Source organism: Leucopleurus acutus, assembly GCF_964270905.1.
Source record: "Leucopleurus acutus genome assembly, chromosome: Y".
Lineage (NCBI taxonomy): Eukaryota > Metazoa > Chordata > Mammalia > Artiodactyla > Delphinidae > Leucopleurus > Leucopleurus acutus.
Genome location: NC_139164.1, coordinates 4,497,975 through 4,518,926, shown reverse-complemented (window position 1 = coordinate 4,518,926; position 20,952 = coordinate 4,497,975).

The window sequence follows — 20,952 nt, the reverse complement described above, 5'->3', positions numbered from 1 at the left end:
ACAACTTGGCAGTTCCTCAAGAAATTAAAAGAGAGTAACCACACGATCCAGCAATTCCACTTCTAAGGATTTTCCAAAAGAAATGAAAGCAAGGTCCCCATGAGATATTTGCACACTCGTGTTCATAGCAGCCTTCTTCACAATAAGCAAAAGGTGGAAGCAACCCAAGTGTCCATCAGTGGGTGAACGAATAAGCAAACTGTGATATATACACACAATAGAATATTATTTAGCCTTAGAAAGGAAGGAAATTATGACACATGCTACAACACGGGCAGACATGTTGAGGACATGATGCCACGTGAAATAAGCCAAGGGATGCTGCGTGATTCCGCCTATACAGTTTGAGGCACCTGGAGTCATTCAAATTCACAGACACGGGAAGTAGAAGGGTGGGTGCCAGGGGCTGGGTGGGGGGAAATGGAGGTGATGTTGTGTAACGGGTGCGGAGTTTCCATTTTGCACGAGATGAAAGATATTCTGGGGATGGTTTCGCAACAGTGTGAGTGTTCTTGATACTTCTGAAGTGTACAGTTGAAAATGGTGAAGAGGGCTTCCCTGGTGGCGCAGTGGTTGAGAGTCCGCCTGCCGATGCAGGGGACGCGGGTTCGTGCCCCAGTCCGGGAGGATCCCACATGCCGCAGAACGGCTGGGCCCGTGGGCCAGGGCCGCTGGGCCTGCGCGTCCGGACCCTGTGCTCCGCAACGGAAGAAAATGGTGAAGAGAGTAAATCTTATGATTTGTATACTTTAGCAAAATTTTAAAGTTTTTAAAGAGTTCCCCCTCTCCTCACTTCAGTGCCTCTGCTCATTATGACCTTTCTTCTTTCCATGTCCTTCCTTGTAGAATCTTTCCAACTCCTAAAGGTCTATTTCGAACGTGACCCTCAAACGTGATCCTCTCCAAGAAGTAGTCCTTTTTTTAAAAAAAAAATACATGCAGTTTACTGTGTGTCAGTTTTTTTTTTTTTTGACTGCGCTGCATGGCACATGGGCTCTTAGCTCCCCGACCAGGGATCGAACCCGCACCCCCTGCATTTGAAGGGCGGAGTCTTAACCACTGGACCACCAGGGGAGAGCCCGAAATAGTCCTTTTTGCAAAGAGCTGAATTGAACAGTACTTTCTCTGAATGGCCGTCAGCTCATGTAGGTTTCGGTCATAGCCCTGGACACAGAAGTCTGTGTCTTATTAGTGAGTGCTGGCCCCAGCAGGTCACGCTGACCACCCCCTACTGGCCCCAGCAAGCCTGTCACCTCCATGGGGATAAGAGTCATGATTTCTTCCACTTTGTATCTAGCACTGGGACACACATCATAAGCACTCGGACTGAATAATTTGACGGCTCCCTTCCTTTTTTTCTTTTTGCCAGAACTTTGAGGAAGATATTGGAATTATCTCCCGTGCTTACGAGATTTTGCCTGCTTTCCGTGTCGGGCCACATAGGGTCTCTCATTTAGCAATTTAAATTTGGTGGAAGGACCTCAAACTGGCATGAAGCTGTTTGAATGAATCGAGATAAGCTCCTTTCTGAAGAAAGAACTTTCTGACCTCCTAATACTTCTTTCATAGCCTAATCCTTAAATAATGTTTCTAGCAATAATTCCATTTTCCACATATGTAGCAGAAGACCTGGGTACCATCAAAATATAAACTCAGTGTTTTTCAGATATTATTAGGCTTCTGTTTAACGTGGAGTCATAGCTCTGTCAGGAGACCAGATATAGATACATGGTTTGTTTAAGGAAACAGAAGACAAGCCTTTATTTATGATCCTCACGTTGTGGTAGGTTGTATACGTTGTATAGGCAAGTGTGAAAAATGGGCTAAACGTTCGGGTTGGATGAACGATTTCATCTCAGTCTCTGTTTATAAGTCTGTGTTTATTAATTGTTCGGAAGGCACAGGCAGCCTTCTCGGCAATGCTGCCCAGCTCCAACGTGATGGATCTGACTCACAATAGACATTCATCATGCCATTTTTTTGGTGTTTGAACAAGTGATTTTTAGAATCGTTGAAAAATGTCTTTTTGTCTTACTTTTTTTCCCCACTGTCGTCATTTTTTAAGAAAATTGGTCCAGTTCTTGCGATGGATTATTCCAGATCTCCTACACCACCCCCTCCCACAGTTTCCAGATATTTTAAGCTGCATTTATTCATTTTCATGTGAACCCAAGGAGCATCTTTCTGCATGGACCCGCCATACCCGGTCTCATATTTGAACGTGTTCTTTCCATTTCCTTTCCTTTATTCTCTAGCGTTGCATAGTCTGGTCCCGGATTCAGCGCGAGATCTGCGTTGCTAAATTGGGTCGTTGGCAGATGTGTTCTCTTTCTAAGTTCTGAGACTGGCTTTCCTCCCCTCCCGTCTCTCCCTTCAAGGATGCAGTTGGTTTTCCTTTCACCTCGGTCTTCCTGCACCTGTGTTGCCCGTCCATTTGGACCCTGTCCAAAGCTAACATTTTCTGTACTTCCTGGGAAGTAAGAGGGTTCTGCAGCCACGTGTCAATGAAACTGAGTTCCCTTCTTGGCAGTCTTTAGCCAACAAGAGTGTAAGAAATAATCTCAGTCCTTCAACGCAAAATGTGCAAGTGGAAATACTGACATAGGAGGCTGGCTTGAACACCTGTCACTTCTTAGAAGAAGATTGGTAATAATTTTCTTCTTGTACTTAACTTTTTCAGGAATCATGGGGATTGTTCAAAGCTTTAAAGGAAGTAACACGTGTGTAGTTAGGGTTGTTGCAGACGCTTCGTTGACTTACTCCCCCTTTTCTTTTTACCCCCAAGCAAATTGATATATTTGATGTTAAAAATATTAATATTTGTAGACCGACTGTAATTTATCATCAAAATTGGGAGTGAAAGGGGGCATCAGTAATAGTTAGCAGGACAGCAAGGATAAACCAGTGGACTCCCTGGCAAACCCATCCAGACAGTTTCCTTAGCTATGACCTAACTCAGCTGCCCGGAGACCAATTTCTAGATACTCTAACTGAAGTAGCTAAAAAAGTCATAAAGCTTTACGGAGAAAAGAAGCTATAAATCTTGGTTGTAGTGACTTTATCTCTGTGGGAATGCATGCCAAAAACTGCCTGAAAAGAAAATTTCGGTGAGCTCTTCACATCCTACAAAGTTAGTTGAACCCAGTTTCAACTGGTGGAAAAAATGCGAGTCAACACAAAAATAAGCACAGTAATTCATTCATTCATTCCTCTGCAAATATGCCAACCTCCGCCTCTCTGCCAGGAGCTCCCACTCAAGAGACGGAGAAAGACAAGCCAGCAGTTATAGTATCCTGCGATGAGGGCTGTGTTGGGTTTTTTATAATAGATTTATTTATTTATTTTTATTTTTGGCTGCATTGGGTCTTTGTTGCTGCGCGCAGGCTTTCTCTAGTTGCAGCGAGTGGGGGCTACTCTTCTTTGTGGTGTGTGGGCTTCTCATTGTGGTGGCTGCTCTTGTTGTGGAGCACGGGCTCTAGACGGGCAGGCTTCAGTAGTTGTGGCTCACGGGCTCAGTAGTCGTGGCTCACGGGCTCAGTAGTCGTGGCTCACGGGCTCTAGAGTGCAGGCTCAGTAGTCGTGGCTCACGGGCTTAGTTCCTCCGCGGCATGTGGGATCTTCCCGGACCAGGGCTCAAACCTGTGTCCCCTGCACTGGCAGGCGGATTCTTAACCACTGCGCCACCAGGGAAGCCCAAGGGCTGTGTGTTTTTTAAGCCAGCATTTGTGGGGATTTGTTACAGCAGCAGGAGGAAACTAATACAGGTTGATGAAAGCTTCCCAGAGGATCTGCACTTTGGTGAACAACATAGAGATGGGCCAGACAGGAATAGTCAGGAATTCCAGGGTGACCCAGCACAGACCTCTGCCCAAGGCAGAGTGGAGAGGGCTGAGATTAAGGCTGCAAAGTGAGTTAGGAGGCCATGGCACCCACTGAAGTCACAAATGTAAAGGCTTTAACTGAGCTCGGTGAGAAGGATGGACAGACAGAGATTAAGAAACAATTTACGTCAACACAATGGCCTCCCTACAGCATAATTCCTCCAGGGTGGATACATAATAGTGACTTGGGCCTTAAGGGAGACTTCGGAAATATATATATTTCTGAGAGAGAGAGAGGGAGAGAGTTTAAACAGTTGAAAATTTGGTAGTGTACTTTATCACGTACATCATCACGGGCAAATTACTTAATCTATTTACATTACCCACATCTGTAAAGGGGGACAGTCCCACTTATAATGCCTATATCTTAGGCTTCCTTGAGAATTATACAGTGTGCTACAGAAGCACTCACTAAACAAAGAAAAGCTACTTATTACTTACGCTTGATAAGTAGCATATGCAAGTCTGCAGGAGAAGTGTGAGGAAGGATATTTTTTAGTCGTCTTTGCTCTCAGAATTGTTGCTGACTGAGAATACGCGAGAGCAGAGCTATGGAGAGGGACTGTGCATCATCATTATAAGTTTACACTTTTAGATGGATGGAAGAGTAGGACTGAAATTTGACTTATCCTTTTGGATCAGCAGCTACGTTAGGGCATCTCCAAATGCCCCGCACAGCAGGCTGAGACACAAAACGGGAGGCTGAGTTCCTGCTCTCTGCACAATCTCCATCCACTTGAGAGGAGAAGCATGCAAAGAAGATAATTTCTCTTCATTTATTGTTTGTAACACAGGTCATCCATTCTCATCGTAAAAAGCTTGGAACCAATAGGACATCATGTAAAACTATAAATCACCAATAACTCTACCATCTGTAGATCATCCGTGTTAACATTGTTGCTATCTTGAAGTCTTGCTGAAGGTTTCAACCTCTCCACAAATCTCTTCCCTATCTACCCCAATCCCCCTTTCAAAAAACCCAGCAGGTATGTGCTCATTGCCTAGGTAGAGAAATATAAAAGAATGGCATATACTGAAAAAATTCCTTCCTTTGCTTTTCAGAAGCCTAAAAAAACATCAGGGACCTGGACCACCAATGGCATCATACAAGGGGACTTGAGAATAGGAAAAAAAAAAAAAAAAATATATATATATATATATATATATATATCTTGGTTAGGACTTGCCTGCTGGTGCAGTGGTTAAGAATCCACCTGCCAATTCCAGAGAATGGGTTCGAGCCCTGATCCTGGAAGATCCCACATGCCGCAGAGCAGCTAAGCCCATGCGCTACAACTACTGAGCTTGCAGCCACAACTGCTGAAGCATTCGCACCACAACTACTGAAGCCTGCGTGCCCTAGAGCCTGTGCTCCGCAATAAGAGAAGCCACTGCAGTGAAAAGGCTGAACACTGCAAAAGAGTAGCCCCCGCTCTCCACAACTAGAGAAAGCCCGCGTGCAGCAACGAAGACCCAACACAGACAAAAAAAAAAAAAATTCTGGATTGTAAAAATAGGCTCATATGTTGCCTTCTAGTTTTTTATGGTTTCCCATTAAGTATGGTTTTACTTAAATATTGAATCTTTGCAAAGTAAGTGGTTAATGAATTGGGAATAACAACACAACACAGCCACCATCTCAAAATGCAAGGTTGCCAGCACCTCCTGAATTCCACCCTGTTCCGTCTACCTCTCACCATTAAGTCTCCCTGATTTTTGTTATTGTGGGGAAAATTGCATAACCACATGACTCAGTGATTCCACTCCTAGGTATATGCCCAAGAGAAATGAAGACATCTACACACACACAAAAAACTTGGATACAAATGTTCATTGCGGCATTATTCACAAGAGCCAAAAGGTGGAAACAACCCAAATGTCTATCAATGAATGACTGGATAAATAAACTGTGATCTGTCCATACAATGGAATATTATTCAGCCATAAAAAAGAACGAAGCTCTGACATGCTTCAGTGTGGATGAACCAAGAAAACATGTTCAGTGAAAGAAGCCAGGCACAAAAAGAACACATACTGTGTGAGTCTGTTTGCAATGTGCAGAATAGCAAATCCACAGAGAGAGAAATTAGATGAATGGTTATCTAGGACTGGAGGCACAGATGGGTAGGGGTGATGGCTACAGGGAACAGGGTTTCTTTGTGGGGTGATGAAAATGATATAAAACTGGCTGTGGTGATGGTTGCAAAACTCTGTGAATCTCCCAGAAGCCATTGACTTGTATACTTGAAATGGGTGAATTTTATGTGAATTACATCTCAATAAAGCTGTTAAGTATTTTTTTAAAGAAAAGTAAAATATATAGTGCTCTAAGTGCTATGCAGAAAAATTAAATGGGAAATGTGTTAAGGAGTTTTACTTGGGTTAAATTTTAGTTCAGGGTTTTCCTACCATTCTCTAAATTCCTATAAATAAGTAAAAGTGTCCCTGAATCAGAGTCAACTACTAACATGCAGAGAGATACCCGCCCCTCTCCTGCTACATTAATTGAATTGTTTCACCGCAGGCTTGAAAAACAGCCAAATTCTTTTGTCCTCCAGGAAACCCAGGGTTTGACCAGGAGAATACTGCCTGTAAATCCATGGAAAACCCTGCCTCAAGGACCAGCATTCTATCTAAGGACTCGCTGAGTTCCACGGTTTGCTTACCCAAGGGCTCTGCTTCGGCAGCATAATCCCAGAAACACTTGAACAAAAGTTGGGTGGTTTAATAGCAACGGGCCCACTGAATCCACAGAATGGAGAAATCAGTGCCTTTCTGGCCCTTACATCCTTATTACATGTCATCGCTTTCTGGCTGTTAAAGGGCTAGTGTTTTTTAAAATGAATGTGCTTGGTACCTCTCCAAGTTCTATTTTAAGAGTGCTTTTGGTGTGTCAAAAGCCTTCAGGAAGTTGTCCCCAGGCTGGCCACTCTGGAGGCAGCCTCGTCCCTGTAGAGATGCTGGGAGCTCCCCCGCCCCCCCGGCAGCAGCAACCCAGCTGCCCCACCAGCTGGCCTGTGTTTGTGTGTCCCTTGTCACTCAGCTCTTGCATCCAGAGCGCACCTGCCGGCTACAACCCCAGACGGCGCAGGGGACCCACACACTCTCCCAGTTAGGCTTTTATCACAGCAAAACCTCCGGCGGATTACGACCGCCCCCTTGGGCCCGAGAAGACAGAAAGAAGTGGGCTTGTACTTTCATAAAGATATAATAAACTGTCCCCTGAAGAAGGGACGCCCTTGAAAGCATGTTAAAGGCGTAACCGCACCAGGAAGTAGAAAACTTGGGAAGTTGCCAAGGGCTGTGGTCTGAACTTCACTTTTGCTTTTTGCTGTTTGTGTGGTGACGTCTGGCTCTGAATTTAGAGTTCTCTCTTGGGCTTTCCAACAACACGAGCATCCTGGGTGCTGCCAGCCCTCGAGGGTGGTGAAGACTACCAAATATGAACTATAGATTTAGAGGTGTCAGAAGACGGTAAATTGGGTTCACATTGTATTTTCTTCTGCCTTCGAATGTCCCGAAAGCAGAATTCTATTTGCAGCCTCAGACCCGAGGCAGAGATGGGCCGTTGAGCCCCTACGAATCAGAGAGTTTGAATACCACCTTCTCCTCCAGCTGCCAAGACCCCGCCTTACATCTCCTCTCCAGGCAAAATTAAATTAAGGGCTGAGAAGTCTACTCTGGGGTACTCACCACTTAATGTGGAAACTTAAAAAACTGAAAGTCACCAACAAAGAGGATGAAACTTGTGAGTGCCATGCAGGTAGGGCATGGTGGATCCACAGAGAACAGAGGAGAGAAAGCCCAGAAGGTGTGCACCGAACAAGCCTGCAAAGAAAAATGCAAAATCCAGCCTGCCTAGAGGCGGCCTGAAGAAAGAGGCTAGGTTAGAAACATCAGAGCCACAGGAAGAGTGGGCATCTGTCTTCCGCAGAGAACATCAGCGTCCTCAAGAAACATTAAGCACCACGCTAGGAAGGAAACACCGTAAGGGAACCGGCTCCCGGGCACGGAGATTAACCACAAGGGGGTTTCATTTTCCAGCCAGCTTGGTCGTGTGCGTTTCAGTCCATTACTTAGCATCACGAGGCTTTCGTTGCAAAAGGAAAGACGGTTAATACGTACCCCACAGGGTTGCTGGATTGATGTTATATATGTGATAGCAACTAAGACGAACTGCCTAATAACATAAATCGGATATCATGACCCAAAGGAAATGTTCCATCGATCGAACAGGAGTGAGCAAACTGCGGCCCACTGTCTGTGTTGGTAAATAAAGTTTCGTGGGAACACAATCCTACGCATTCCTTAGTTATTACTGTCCATGGTTGTGTTCGTGCGAGAGCTGCAGAAATAGCTGAAATGGAGTCCAAAGGTCCTGATATTTGCTCTCTGGCCCTTGATGGGAAAATCTCACTGACCGCGGGTCTAGCGCTTCCGTTTATCACCATTCACTTGGGAGCAGCAATAAACTTCTTCTCGCTGGTCACCTGTTATGTCTGGTCATAGATGACCTCATTTCATCCCAGGAGATGTATTGTAATCGCCGCTTCATTTTGGGGCAGACGGAGGCCCCCAGGTGTTGAGTCATTTCCTCAAAGTCACACAATGGAAATTCGGGGGCCAAAATCCTGACTTCAGCGTCAGTTCTACATCGTTCTTCACAGCTGTTTTCATTAAATACATAAATAAAAAGGATAGGGCTTCCCTGGTGGCGCAGTGGTTGAGGGTCCGCCTGCCGATGCAGGGGACGCGGGTTCGTGCCCCGGTCCGGGAAGATCCCACGTGCCGCGGAGCGGCTGGGCCCGTGAGCCATGGCCGCTGAGCCTGCGCATCCGGAGCCTGTGCTCCGCAGTGGGAGAGGCCACAGCAGTGAGAGGCCCGCGTACCTCAAAAAAAAAAAAAAAAAGGATATGATGCAGGAGACAGAAAAACCAAGTCCTAGGTGAAAATGGAGATAGTCCAGCCGGTTGGTGGAAGGTAGAGCACGGACCCGGGGAAGCAGCCGGCCCTCCGTGGTGGTTGTCCTCAGAGCGGCAGAAAGCGGGGCAGAGCTCCCGTTTCCTCTGGGACGTGGGGCAGCAGGCGAAGGAGGACTTCTGCTGTCTTAGTCCTCCTTGCAAACCCACCCAAACTTGCACTGCAGAATCTACTGACTCCCAGCAAAAGGGCACTCTCCTATCAACTCACACCCTACGTTCACTGACTTAGCAGACATTTGGTCCTCTTCACAATGTCCTTAAGATACTGGATCCATAGGGACTTCCCTGGTGGTCCAGTGGTAAAAAATCCGCCTTCCAGTGCAGGGGACACAGGTTCAGTCCCTGGTTGGGGAACTAAGATCCCACGTGCTGTGGGGCAGCTAAGCCCACACGCCACAACTGCTGAGCTCGCACACCTCAACGAGAGAGCCCGCATGCCGCAAACTACAGAGCCCACGCGCTCTGGAACCCGCACACCACAACTGCAGAGCCCACGCGCCCTGGAGCCCACACACCACAACTAGACAGAGAAAACCCACACGCCACAGCTAGAGAGAAGCCCGTGTGCCACAATGAAGAGCCCGCGCTGCAATGAAAGATCCTGCGTGCGGCAACTAACACCCAATGCAGCCAAAAAAGTAAATAAAATAAATAAATATTTTTTAAAAAAGACATTGGATCCATAAAACATTTGCTCCTTAAGACATTTGCTCCACACCAAAATGTCTTTGATATCTGGTCATATTTGGTCCCGTCCAAAACATCCACGTTTGCACCACACTAAAAGGTCCTTGATGTTTTGTAATATTTGGTTCTGTCTGAAACATCCATGGAGACGTTTGATTCAAGCCCAAAGGTCCTTGATATTTGGTCCTCTCCAGAGCCATTTGGCATGGACCAAATATGCTGAAGGATGTTTTGGAGGGACCAAATATCAAGGACCTTTTGGCATGGACCAAATGTCTTATGGATGTTCTGGATAGGACCAAATGTCCTACCAGGGTTCATATATATACACACATGCACGTGGTGTTATTTCCCAACTTTGTTCTTTCTCCTTCCTGAGAAATGCTTAGACAGAGGTCTAAATCCTGAGCCCCTTCAAGGGGTCGCTCCTTCAAGCGCCCCTCCCTAACCCCAGGTTGAACCGGCTGCTCTCCTCTGGGCTCTGGTGGCGTTCCACCATTTGTTACTTAACATCCCTGAGCACTGTCTATTGTCCATCTGTCCCAATGGCCTGGGGACACTTCAAGAACAAGCACCATGTCTTTTCTTAGCATGAAGTGCCCAGCTCAGTCTCTAGTTAAGAGAAAAATCACTTCTTAGAACCAACCTTGGCAGTCTCTAGCCAAATAGTAGAAAATTCTAAAAAGAGGCATCGGTAGAAAACTAAGTTCCAGCTTCCTAATCTCCCTCTCCTATCCAAAAGCACTCTGTGAGGTTTGACTCTTAACCCCCACCCCCTGCTAACTGTTTCCAACATGTCCATCAGAACAAGGGAAGGGTTTTCCAAGCTCCAGAGAGGGAGAGGGTAGCAGCTGGGTCTCTTCTTAGCAGCCGAGGGGAGGTGGGGAGGAAGCAGAGGGAGACCTCGCCTCGCTAGAAATGGCAGTGCCACAGGGGCGGGCAATTGCAGGGACAGCCTGTCCTACTGAAGACGTCAAGTTAGAACATCAGGACTGGTGTGCCCCCAAAATGGGCAGAGACCATCAGATAGGAGACATGGGATGTGCGGCTGTCCCAGGATGCTTACTTAGCACCAAGCATAAAGAATGTAAGCCTGGAAACCTCCTTTGATTGTTACTGCATCTTAGCCTGGGGAGACTCTGCGTGGAAAGCCCGCTGACAGGTTTATTGCCTCTCTGTGCTTATAAGGGTGGCGTGGATGGCTGTCGCTTGTTTTGTTCCCATTTGCCTCTGCTTGGCTTTTCTGTCTTCTCTCTGCTGCCAAAGCCATCGGGCTTAGGTTTGTGGGAGTGCCTACAGTATCATGAGTCCCTTACCCTTTCGACATGTGGGAGTGCCTACAATATCATGAGTCCCTTACCCTTTCGACATCATGCTTCTGCAGTACACAGCTTGCCGGTACTCTTGTGCTCAAGGAAAGTATTTTCCTCTCCGATTGCCACAGATGGAGTTGCATTTTGGCTATTATTATCCAGCTGGCCACCCAAACCCAAATCACTTGCACTTGAATTTTGGTCTGTCTTTATTTTCTTGCCTACCCTGCAGTTAAGTGTCTTTTTTGTGACCACCAAAGTCAGCTGCTTAAATAACCTTCCTCAAACCATTATCTTCACCATTTATTTGATATATTTTTAAGAAATCATTTAAAATAGAAAAACAAAAGTGAGTGACAAAGTAAAAATATTCTGCTATAGTATATCATCTTCTGCAAAGAAAGGAATTTGAAACTGTGGTAAACATAAAGAAAGGACATCTACGTGAAAGAAATAAAAAGATGTTCATCACCATAAACATGAAGTCTTCAGCGTGCCCTGAATTTACCTAAATGTCATATTTGTGCTAATGACATACATCATATTGTACTTTTACTTGGAGGTAAGACAGACGTTTGGATCCCTGCCAACAAGTTGTTGAGTGTGAGGGTGATGCTGTATATTTCCAAGGACACAATTGCAATTACATCAGACGTACTTTTCTACTCGGCTGATGCTCAAGTTCAAAATAGAGGCAGGGGGGTGTAGTAGAAAGAACATGAGACGGATCTCAGGAAAATGAGCTCTACTGCTCACCAGCCGTGAGAACTTACATGCGTCTCGCAGCATCTTGGCCTCTGTTCCTCAGCCTGTAAAGTAAAGGAGCGGGAGTTGACAGATGCTAGGATTACTTCCTGTTCCCAAATTCTCTGATGTTAATTTATCTACAGGACGATGGAAAAGAATGCCGAAATATGAAGCAAGGTATAACCAAGCTGAGTCTATTCGTGGCCCAGCAGGTATCTCTGGGTTTGTAAAAATAAACAGGAGGACATGAAAGAAAGGCTTCCATGGAAAGTGAAACAAAGGAAATTAAAAGTCCTTCCTAGAACCTGACCAAACTACACTCATTATGTCAAATGCACTTGTTCATATGGAGTCAATTTGAAGTAGATATGATAGCAGCTCATTTTGAAAATGGAGGGGAATAACAGCGATATAGAATGATATCAATCATCCTAATAGTGTCAGTCTTGTATACAAAAGTAAATGTGACCAAATTTATATTGCTCCTTCCACCCCAAGGACTTGTATGAAATGAGCAGATCACAAGACCTTTTCTCTAATTGGGCTGATTCAACTCGCTCAACCAACATATGCAAGATGGACCAATACTGATGGAGCTGGCAGTCTAGTAGGGGAAATGGACCACACAGTAAAATATTAAAAACATAGAACTTCCCTGGTGGTGCAGTGGTTAAGAATCTGCCTGCCAGTGCAGGGGACACAGGTTCAATCCCTGATCTGGGAAGATCCCACATGCCGCGGAGCAACTAAGCCCGTGCGTCACAACTACTGAGCCTGCACTCTAGAGCCCACACGCCACAACTGCTGAAGCCCAGGTGCCTAGAGCCCGTGCTCTGCAACAAAAGAAGACAGTGCAATGAGAAGCCCGTGCACCACAACGAAGAGTAGCCCCTGCTTGCCACAACTAGAGAAAAGCCCATGCGCAGTGTCAAAGACCCAATGCAGCCAAAATAAATAACTAAAATAAAATAAAATATTAAAAACATATAAGAAATCCATATGAAATTGTACAGCAGTTACAATAGGGAGAACAAGCATGTTATATTCATTTTATCCTTCATAATTTTAGAAACAAACAAAAATAAGTTTTCCATTGATAAGCCTAGTTATTGATATTTCTCCTTTCCTGACTAAAGGAATGGAAAACAATGAAGAGAAAGAAAAGATTAAAATTAAATCCCATCTTTGATGAGGTGAATAACCACACAGATGCTGAACCACAGTATATGAAGAAACGCTGCCCATTAAAGTAAAACTTGGGCAGTGTGAAGGGGACATACTGAGGGAGAGGGAACACCTCCAATATAGTCTTCAGCATAGGTGGTAAAGCCCCAAAGGCAAAACCTTGCTTGAAAAGGCAAAGTAGGGACCAAAGGGCAGGATGCAGAAAAGAAGCAGGATCAGTCAGGGAAACATTCAGATGCAGCACCTTTGTGAGGTGCAGGCTACACACATGTCATGATGGAGGAGAATTTACCGATGGTAGCGACCCTGCAATGCTGATCTTGGTGAGCAGAAAGGGTGATTGTTTTCACCCTTCCAAAAAACAATGCTGGATTTTTGAGGCAGGGAGACCCCTGCTAACTGTGAGCAGGGACGTATTACAATGCAAAGTGCTGGCAGGAAAAAATGCTAGGAGACAGCAGACACTGGCACAGAGTGTGCAAGGTAGGTATAATTGGTCCTCTCACAAACAGAAGGGGAGATACAGCAGGAAAACATGAAGATAATGCAAAAGAAGAGTTGACAGGAATAACATGAGGATCACCTAACCAGGGAGGAATCCACAGTCTTTTCATGGGCTCACAGGGATGTTATGGGGAAGTCTGAGTTTCAGAGACAGGTGTGGCTTTCTTTAAAAAAAAAAAAACAAAAAAAAAAACCCATGACAATCAAAAAGAACTCATTTATTTCTGTGTGGAGCAAGAACAGAGAATGGACAGGCATTTCTCAAAAGTGAGAACATGACAGTACAATGGCAAATAATCGTAGTGAATACAAGTAGGCTGGCATTTCAAAAGAAATCAGGAAGAAGCCCTCTAAATGAACTTAGACATCAGGAGAACATGGACTTAATATGACAGGAGGGCCATATAAGCAACTAAGGAATAGAACATTTTTGCAGAAATTTTCAAGAGAAGTATTAGGAAGTCTTAAGCCAAGAATGAGGTAAGGCATCTCAAAATATGAAAAGTAACAAAAGGGCCTTTCAGTTAATATTATAGCCAGAACTCAGAGAGAAGACCTTACCTGTGTCCTTTCGGATTTGCTAGCCAAATGTGGGAGGCCTTCACAGGTACTTCTCAGGGCTGGCTGAGCGTTACTCTCTAGCCATTCCCCCCGCACCCCCCAGGGCTCAGGAAATTCGAGTTCTTATTTATTCTTTATAGCTGCCAGTGTCCTTTCCATCTCTTGATGTTTCTCTTGCTTTTTTGTCCCCAAAACTAAGCTATGGTTTGACACTCATTCCTGAGTGCCAATTCCATGATACTCCTGGAAAAAAGGAATATACACTCATCAGTTATTTAAGGGCTTAAGTGGTAATCTGTAAGGGGGAAATATATAGGCGATAACAAACTTGAGAAATCAAAAATCTCTCCATCCCGTGGCATCTAACTACTTCTCCTTTGCTTTGGAGCACTTCACATCTGTCTGCCTTCTGCAAACATTTGTCTTTCTTTAGGTGAATCTGACGTTGTCTTTATTCCTTCTGTGAAATAGAGAGCAAGGGGTATGAAAAATAAATAATGGATTGTACTGACTTTTTCCCTCAGAAAAGCCACTAATTCCCAAAGTAGAACAATAGGTGAGAACTAGCTCCACTCAGGTAACTGCTTATCTCAAGTAGGTAATGGAAGCTTTGGGGACCCACCTAGCTTAGTAGGTGTCCTGTGCACACCAAGTTTGCCTTGGATCCTTGCTTCTAAAATTATGTGATGGCCATAGTCTTTTCACAACTCACCAGAATTAACTTGAATAACAAAATAGTCTCAATTTAAAATATTTCCTCTCATAATTCTTTTTCCTAATTGTTTGGCATCCTCTGCCTTCTCTCGCTCTTTTTTTAAAAAAATATTTATTTATTTATTTGGCTGTATCGAGCCTTAGTTGTGGCACGCGGCCTTCTCTGTAGTTGTGGTGCACGGGCTCCAGGGTACATGGGCTCAGTACTAGCAGCGCGTGGGCTTAGTTGCCCCATGGCATGTGGGATCTTAGTTCCCCGACCAGGGCTCGAACCTGCATTCCCTGCCTTGGAAGGTGGATTCTTAACCACTGGACCACCAGGGAAGTCCCCGCCTTCTCTTATTTTTAAGTACTAACCTCCTCTGTTCAATAAATAAATAGGAAGCAAGCAATTACAGGCAGACCTCATATTATTGCGCTTCACAGATATTGCGCTTTTTACAAAGTTTGAAGGTTTGTGACAATGCTGCATTGAGCAAGTCTATTGGCACCATTTTTCCATCAGCATTTGCTCACTTCGACTCTCTGTGTTCCATTTTGGTAATTCTTGCAACATGTTAAACTCTCCACCAGCAAAAAGAATACAGCTCGCTGGAGGCTCAAATGATGGTTAGCATTTTCTAGTAATAAAGTATTTTTGTTTCATTTCATTTCATTGTTAAATATATATAGATTTATTTATTTGGCTGCATCGGGTCTTAGTTGTGGCACACAGGGTCTTCACTGTGGCATGTGGGATCTTTCATTGCGGCGCGTGGGCTTCTCTCTAGTTGTGGCGTGCGGGTTTTCTCTTCTCTAGTTGTGGTGCATGGGCTCCAGAGTGCGTGGGCTATGTAGTTAGTGGCACTTGGGCTCTCTAGTTGAGGCATGCAGGCTCAGTAGTTGTGGCACCTGGGCTTGGTTGCCCCGTGGCATGTGGGATCTTAGTTCCCCGGCCAGGGATCAAACCACATCCCCTGCATTGGAAGGTGGATTCTTTAACACTGGACCACCAGGGAAGTCCCAATAAAGTACTTTTAAATTGGCGTATGTACGTTGTTTTTTAGACATAATGCTATTGCACACTTAATAGACTACAGTGTAGTGTAAACATAACTTTTACATGCACTGGGAAACAAAAAAATCTGTCTGTTTCTTAATGCAATATTTATTTTATTTTGGTGGTCTGGAATTGAGCCTGCAATATCTCTGAGGTATGTCTGTGTTAGCAGAAAACCCCAGAATGGGATGACTTTGATATCTTGTGCTGGGAAGGTATATGTATTTGTTCATAGCTGTAGTTTTTATATGTTCTTTAGGGCAATGGTCCCCAACCTTTTTGGCACCAGGGCCCGGTTTCATGGAAGACAGTTTTTCGACGGACCAGGGGTGAGGGGAGATGGTTCAGGCAGTAATGGGAGTGATGGGGAGCCATGGGGAGCGGCAGATGCAGCTTCACTCGCTCGCCCACTGCTCACCTCCTGCTGTGCGACCCGGTTCCTAACAGGCCATGGACCACTACCGGTCCGCAGCCTGGGGTTGTGGACCCCTGCTTTAGAGTACTTGTCATATATAATACCTTTGGCTGGCCAAATTGATTGTAAGATGAAAATAGCTACCAATGATCATGGTCTTTCATTATATCAAGGCGTTTCACAGACAGTATTTTATTTATTTTTTACTTTTTTAACATCTTTATTGGAGTATAATTGCTTCACAATGCTGTGCTAGCTTGTGCTGTACAAACAGACAGTATTTTAAATTCCAGGTGTACCATCACCTAAATAGTGCTAAGAACCATTGCCTAGTTTTTTCACAAGGGGGAGTATCTCTTGGACTTTCATTTTTGCTTCCTCTTCTCTGACTTTGAGAAGTCAGGTAATTACAGGTAATTGTGAAATTAACATTTAGAAGAACCTTAAAATCCTAAGACCACAAGGAGGTTATAAGGGAAACCTAGTTATGGAGGAGAGATTTTCTAGCCTGGATAAGCTGCTTCTCAAAAGAACTTATGCATTGTCCGGACTAATCATCACTGGCAATGTTGAGAAATCATTATAAGACAGCAGAGATTTCCATCCCCAAGACTGAAAGTGAACACATGTTCTGATTTTTCAAAGACCAAGGAGAAGATGAATTGCACAAATGTGTGACCAAGAAAGATGGGGTGGTTGACAATATAAAATGCCAGTAAGAGGTCAAGTGGGGACGGCTGAGAAGAGGAGGCTGGAGCTGGTGGTTAGAACTCGCTTGAGATCGCTGTGGAAGCCAAAGCTCTGAGGGAACATGAGCTTAGTGTCCTCCCTGAGCGTCATCTGGAGACGGAGTCTTTAGAAAGGCGGTTGGTGAGCCCTTAACTACGGAAGTGGAGGTCACTGTGAGCCAGGGTGGGCTCATCATTAACAGTCCTGCCAAGACTCATTTCACTGGACTAATAAATACAAGAAATACAGTTGGCTTGAAGGACACGATCTCCATCTGAGCAGAGTTTTGACAGTGTTTTCAGTCCTAGCCTTGAGGACTGCGATCAACCAAGATCAACTTAACATTATTGAAACTGATGACTAAGGGACGGATGTGCGGCTGCAGTATGTTTCTCATAGTCTCCCTCTGGCCCTCCTGTTGGCCATCTCAGCTGGGGAGACTTGGACAAGGCAAGGGATAGCCTGCTGATCAGGGGTGCACAGTAGTGATTAGCGAATGCATTGAATGACACAACTGAGACCAGAAGAAACAGGAATGAAAAAGAGAAAAGAAGGAACAAGGTCCAGAGGAGACTTGCTGGCCTGGATCAGTGGAATGAATCTCACAAGATGGAGACCGATAGCAGCAAAGTGCCACTTTCTGCTCAGATACACCAGCCACTCAAGTACCAGCTTGTGGGGACAGGGCTGATCGATGGTAAAAACAAAAATAACCAGACACCAAAACCAACCAAACAAACAAAAACACACACAGAAAGCCTCACATAATCTCACACCTCACACAATTACAATACAAATGAACGTTGACGTTGAACATGACAGAAATGGAAATGACCTTACTTTGGACCTCATTTTGTGATTGCATTCATTTTAATAACAGAGAGCATGGTAACTACTTAAAATATTCTTTCATATTTATATATGCACATCCTCAGTTAAGAGCAAAATTTGGTAAAACATGTAACTTTTGGTTTGGAAAAAACCAATTGATGGAGTGTGAGTGACATCAGAAACTCTGCTGAACAGGTCACACCTGCAGAGTTGTGGAGGTTTGTCCCCAGCATCCAGTACGTAACATGTTTTCAGAGAAAGACCACTATGGTGGTTAGGAACCAAAAAATGAACGGGTAAGTGGGAGAAAAGGAAAAGAGGACAGATCACTAGGAACTGGTGGAGATAAGGAGTGGGGAGAGGAGGAGAGACACAGCAGGCTAGAGGGATACACCTGTACTTGATGAGTCATATTCCTGGGTGACTCTTTGGTGTTTCTGTGCCAAGACTTCTGAGTACAGCTAGTGATGACTCGCATGCTATAGCCACTGTACTTGATCTCAGAAAGAACCTGCATCATAGCACACTGTACTTTCCCTCTGTGACATTTAACACAACAACAACTAAATAACTATGTGAGCACTTATCTCTCTGCCCATCTAGATGCTAAGTTAAGTCCATGGGAACAAACACTGTGTTAGTCTCTGTCATCCCTGTATTCTTAATGCCTAGTGTACAGACATAATGAGCATGTACTAAGCACTCTATCAACATACTTGAATGAATTTTTTTTAACATTGCTCAGCAATTCAATAACTGCCCTATATTGTGGAAATTTTTAAAACAGAAAATACAATGAAAAGAAATCACGCGTTCCATGTTAGCGAAAGGACATTGCAGCCTGCAAACGAAAGATACGTATCTCAATACAATATAAGGAATAATTTTGACAATTGAACACAGTTCATTAAGCAGATTATCAGGTAAATCTCATCACGCTCATAGGATATGTCACATTCTCTCCCCATAATGCATTAAGTTAGAAATCAGGAACAAAGAGATAAATAGAAAATCTCCATATAGAAATTTTAAAGCACACCCTTAAGAAAAGAACAACTGTGTGGGTCAAAAAAGAAGTCATAAAGGAAATTGAAAATATAGATAAACAATAATAGCACTATATACTTTTTAAAGGGGAATGCAATAAAGCAGTATTGAGAGGGAAATTTAAAGCCTTAAATGTTTATATGAGGACAGGAATAGGATGGAAATCAATGAGTTGAACATCTAGCACAGGGAGTTAGGAAAAGAACAACAGATTAAAACTTCCGCAAGTCAGAAAGAATAAATTAGTAAGACTGGAAAACTTCTGGCAAGACTGAATAGGAGAGAGACAGGGGACAGGGAAGGAAAGGGAAGAGAAGGGAAGAGTGGGGGAGGGGAGGGGAGGAGAGGAAAAGAGAAGGTGGGGGGGGAGAGAACAAATATAAACTATTTTTTTAAAGTATAGATGCTTCTGAGGTCAAGACGATAATAAAATCATAGCATTTTCAGCTGTATAGCAATAAAGTTGAAAACTTAAATGTTCAAAATTCTAGAAAAATGTAACTGACTCAAGAAGAAATAAACTATAAAAACTGAGTTAGTTGTAAAAACAACAACAACAACAAAAACAAACAAAAAATGAAAACTTTCCCCAAAGAAAAGCCTGTGCCCTGATGGTTTTATATGTTAAATCTAACAATCAACAAGTAATTTCAAACTATTACAACTCTTCCAGAGAACAAAGAAAACAAACAACTCATTTTTTTGAGACTGCCTAACTTTAATAACTAAATTATCCAAGGAGAATAAATCCTATTAAATATAGAGACAGACATCTTAAACAGAATATTAACAAAACAATCTAGCAAGCTATAAAGAATAATAATCATGAAAAAAATGGACTTATCCTAGTAATACAAACCTGGATCAACATTAGAAAGATCAGTCTATTAATTACCAGTGAAAAACCTGTATGATTATCTTAACTGATGAAGAAAAATCATTTGATCAAGTCGATATCTGTTCCTGACTTATTAAAAAAAAAAGATCCTGGGCTTCCCTGGTGGCGCAGTGGTTGAGAGTCCGCCTGCCGATGCAGGGGACACGGGTTCGTGCCCCGGTCCGGGAAGATCCCACATGCCGCGGAGCGGCTAGGCCCGTGAGCCATGGCCGCTGAGCCTGCGCGTCCGGAGCCTGTGCTCTGCAACGGGAGAGGCCACAACGGTGAGAGGCCCGCGTAACGCAAAAAAAAAAAAAAAAAAAAAAAGATCCTTAGCAGTTAGGGATAGAAAATAACTTTCCTACACTGATAAATAATATCTATCAAAAAAAAAAAAACGAGTTGAAACTCAGTATTATATTTGATAGTGAAAAGGTAAAAGTATTCCTGTTTCAGACCAGGAGTAAGAATGCTTTCTACTACAGCCCCCATTCAGCTTTGCGCTGGCAGTACTAAAGGCCAGCTCAATGATATAAGAAAAAATCAAATGAGACGTATGAATATTATAAAGGAAGAGGCTGTTATCCTCCAGAGCTTATTCATTGTCTACCCTGAAAACCTCAGATCTCAAAGAATATTTAGATGAATTGTTAGAATCGATGAGGGTTTATCAAGGTTGCTGGATACAACATAAATATTCACAATCACTTGTATATCTATATGCCGGCAATTGTTAGATCACACCACGCTTTTAGAAAATATCTTTCGCACAAGTCCCCAAAATATAAAGGATTAGTAATGAATAGAAAAAAAATTGGTGAAAAGACTTTATGGGGAAATTTTAAAAGTATATTGAAAAATAATAAACAAGATAAAAATAAATGAAGAGTTATAACAGTGATACCAATGTTAAAGATGTGCCTTTCACCCTGGAACCATTACTGAGGACCAGCCTGAACTGTTGGGGTCCAACCTTTACTTGGTCCTGGACTTGCAGTCACTCCTCGTTCTCAGCAGGGATGGAGCATCAATTTCCATCACTGACCTCAGAATTCATGGATATTACTCACCTGGAGATGCTTGAATCTGTCTCTGAGAAGGGTGACGGAGCAGGAGACCAGATGCTGTGTTTCATCTTTCAGTAAACTGCTTCTAGGAGCATGTGCATTTAAAAACACATTTTAAACATTTCTATGCAGGCACTGCTGCAGGATCACAGCTGCACAACCAATTTTTTTACAACAAGGAATATCTCACCCATGATGAATTCAGCAACCTTATTTTTCGTTTGTGCATATCTCCCCCCTTCGTATTTCATTCCTTAACTATGCCATTTGTGCCTATAAAGCAATGCCCATGACAGTGAGATGCCACTGTCTTTATCTCCAAAGTGGTGACCGCTAATTTATTACTTTCATTTTTATCTGCAAGGAGTTTGTG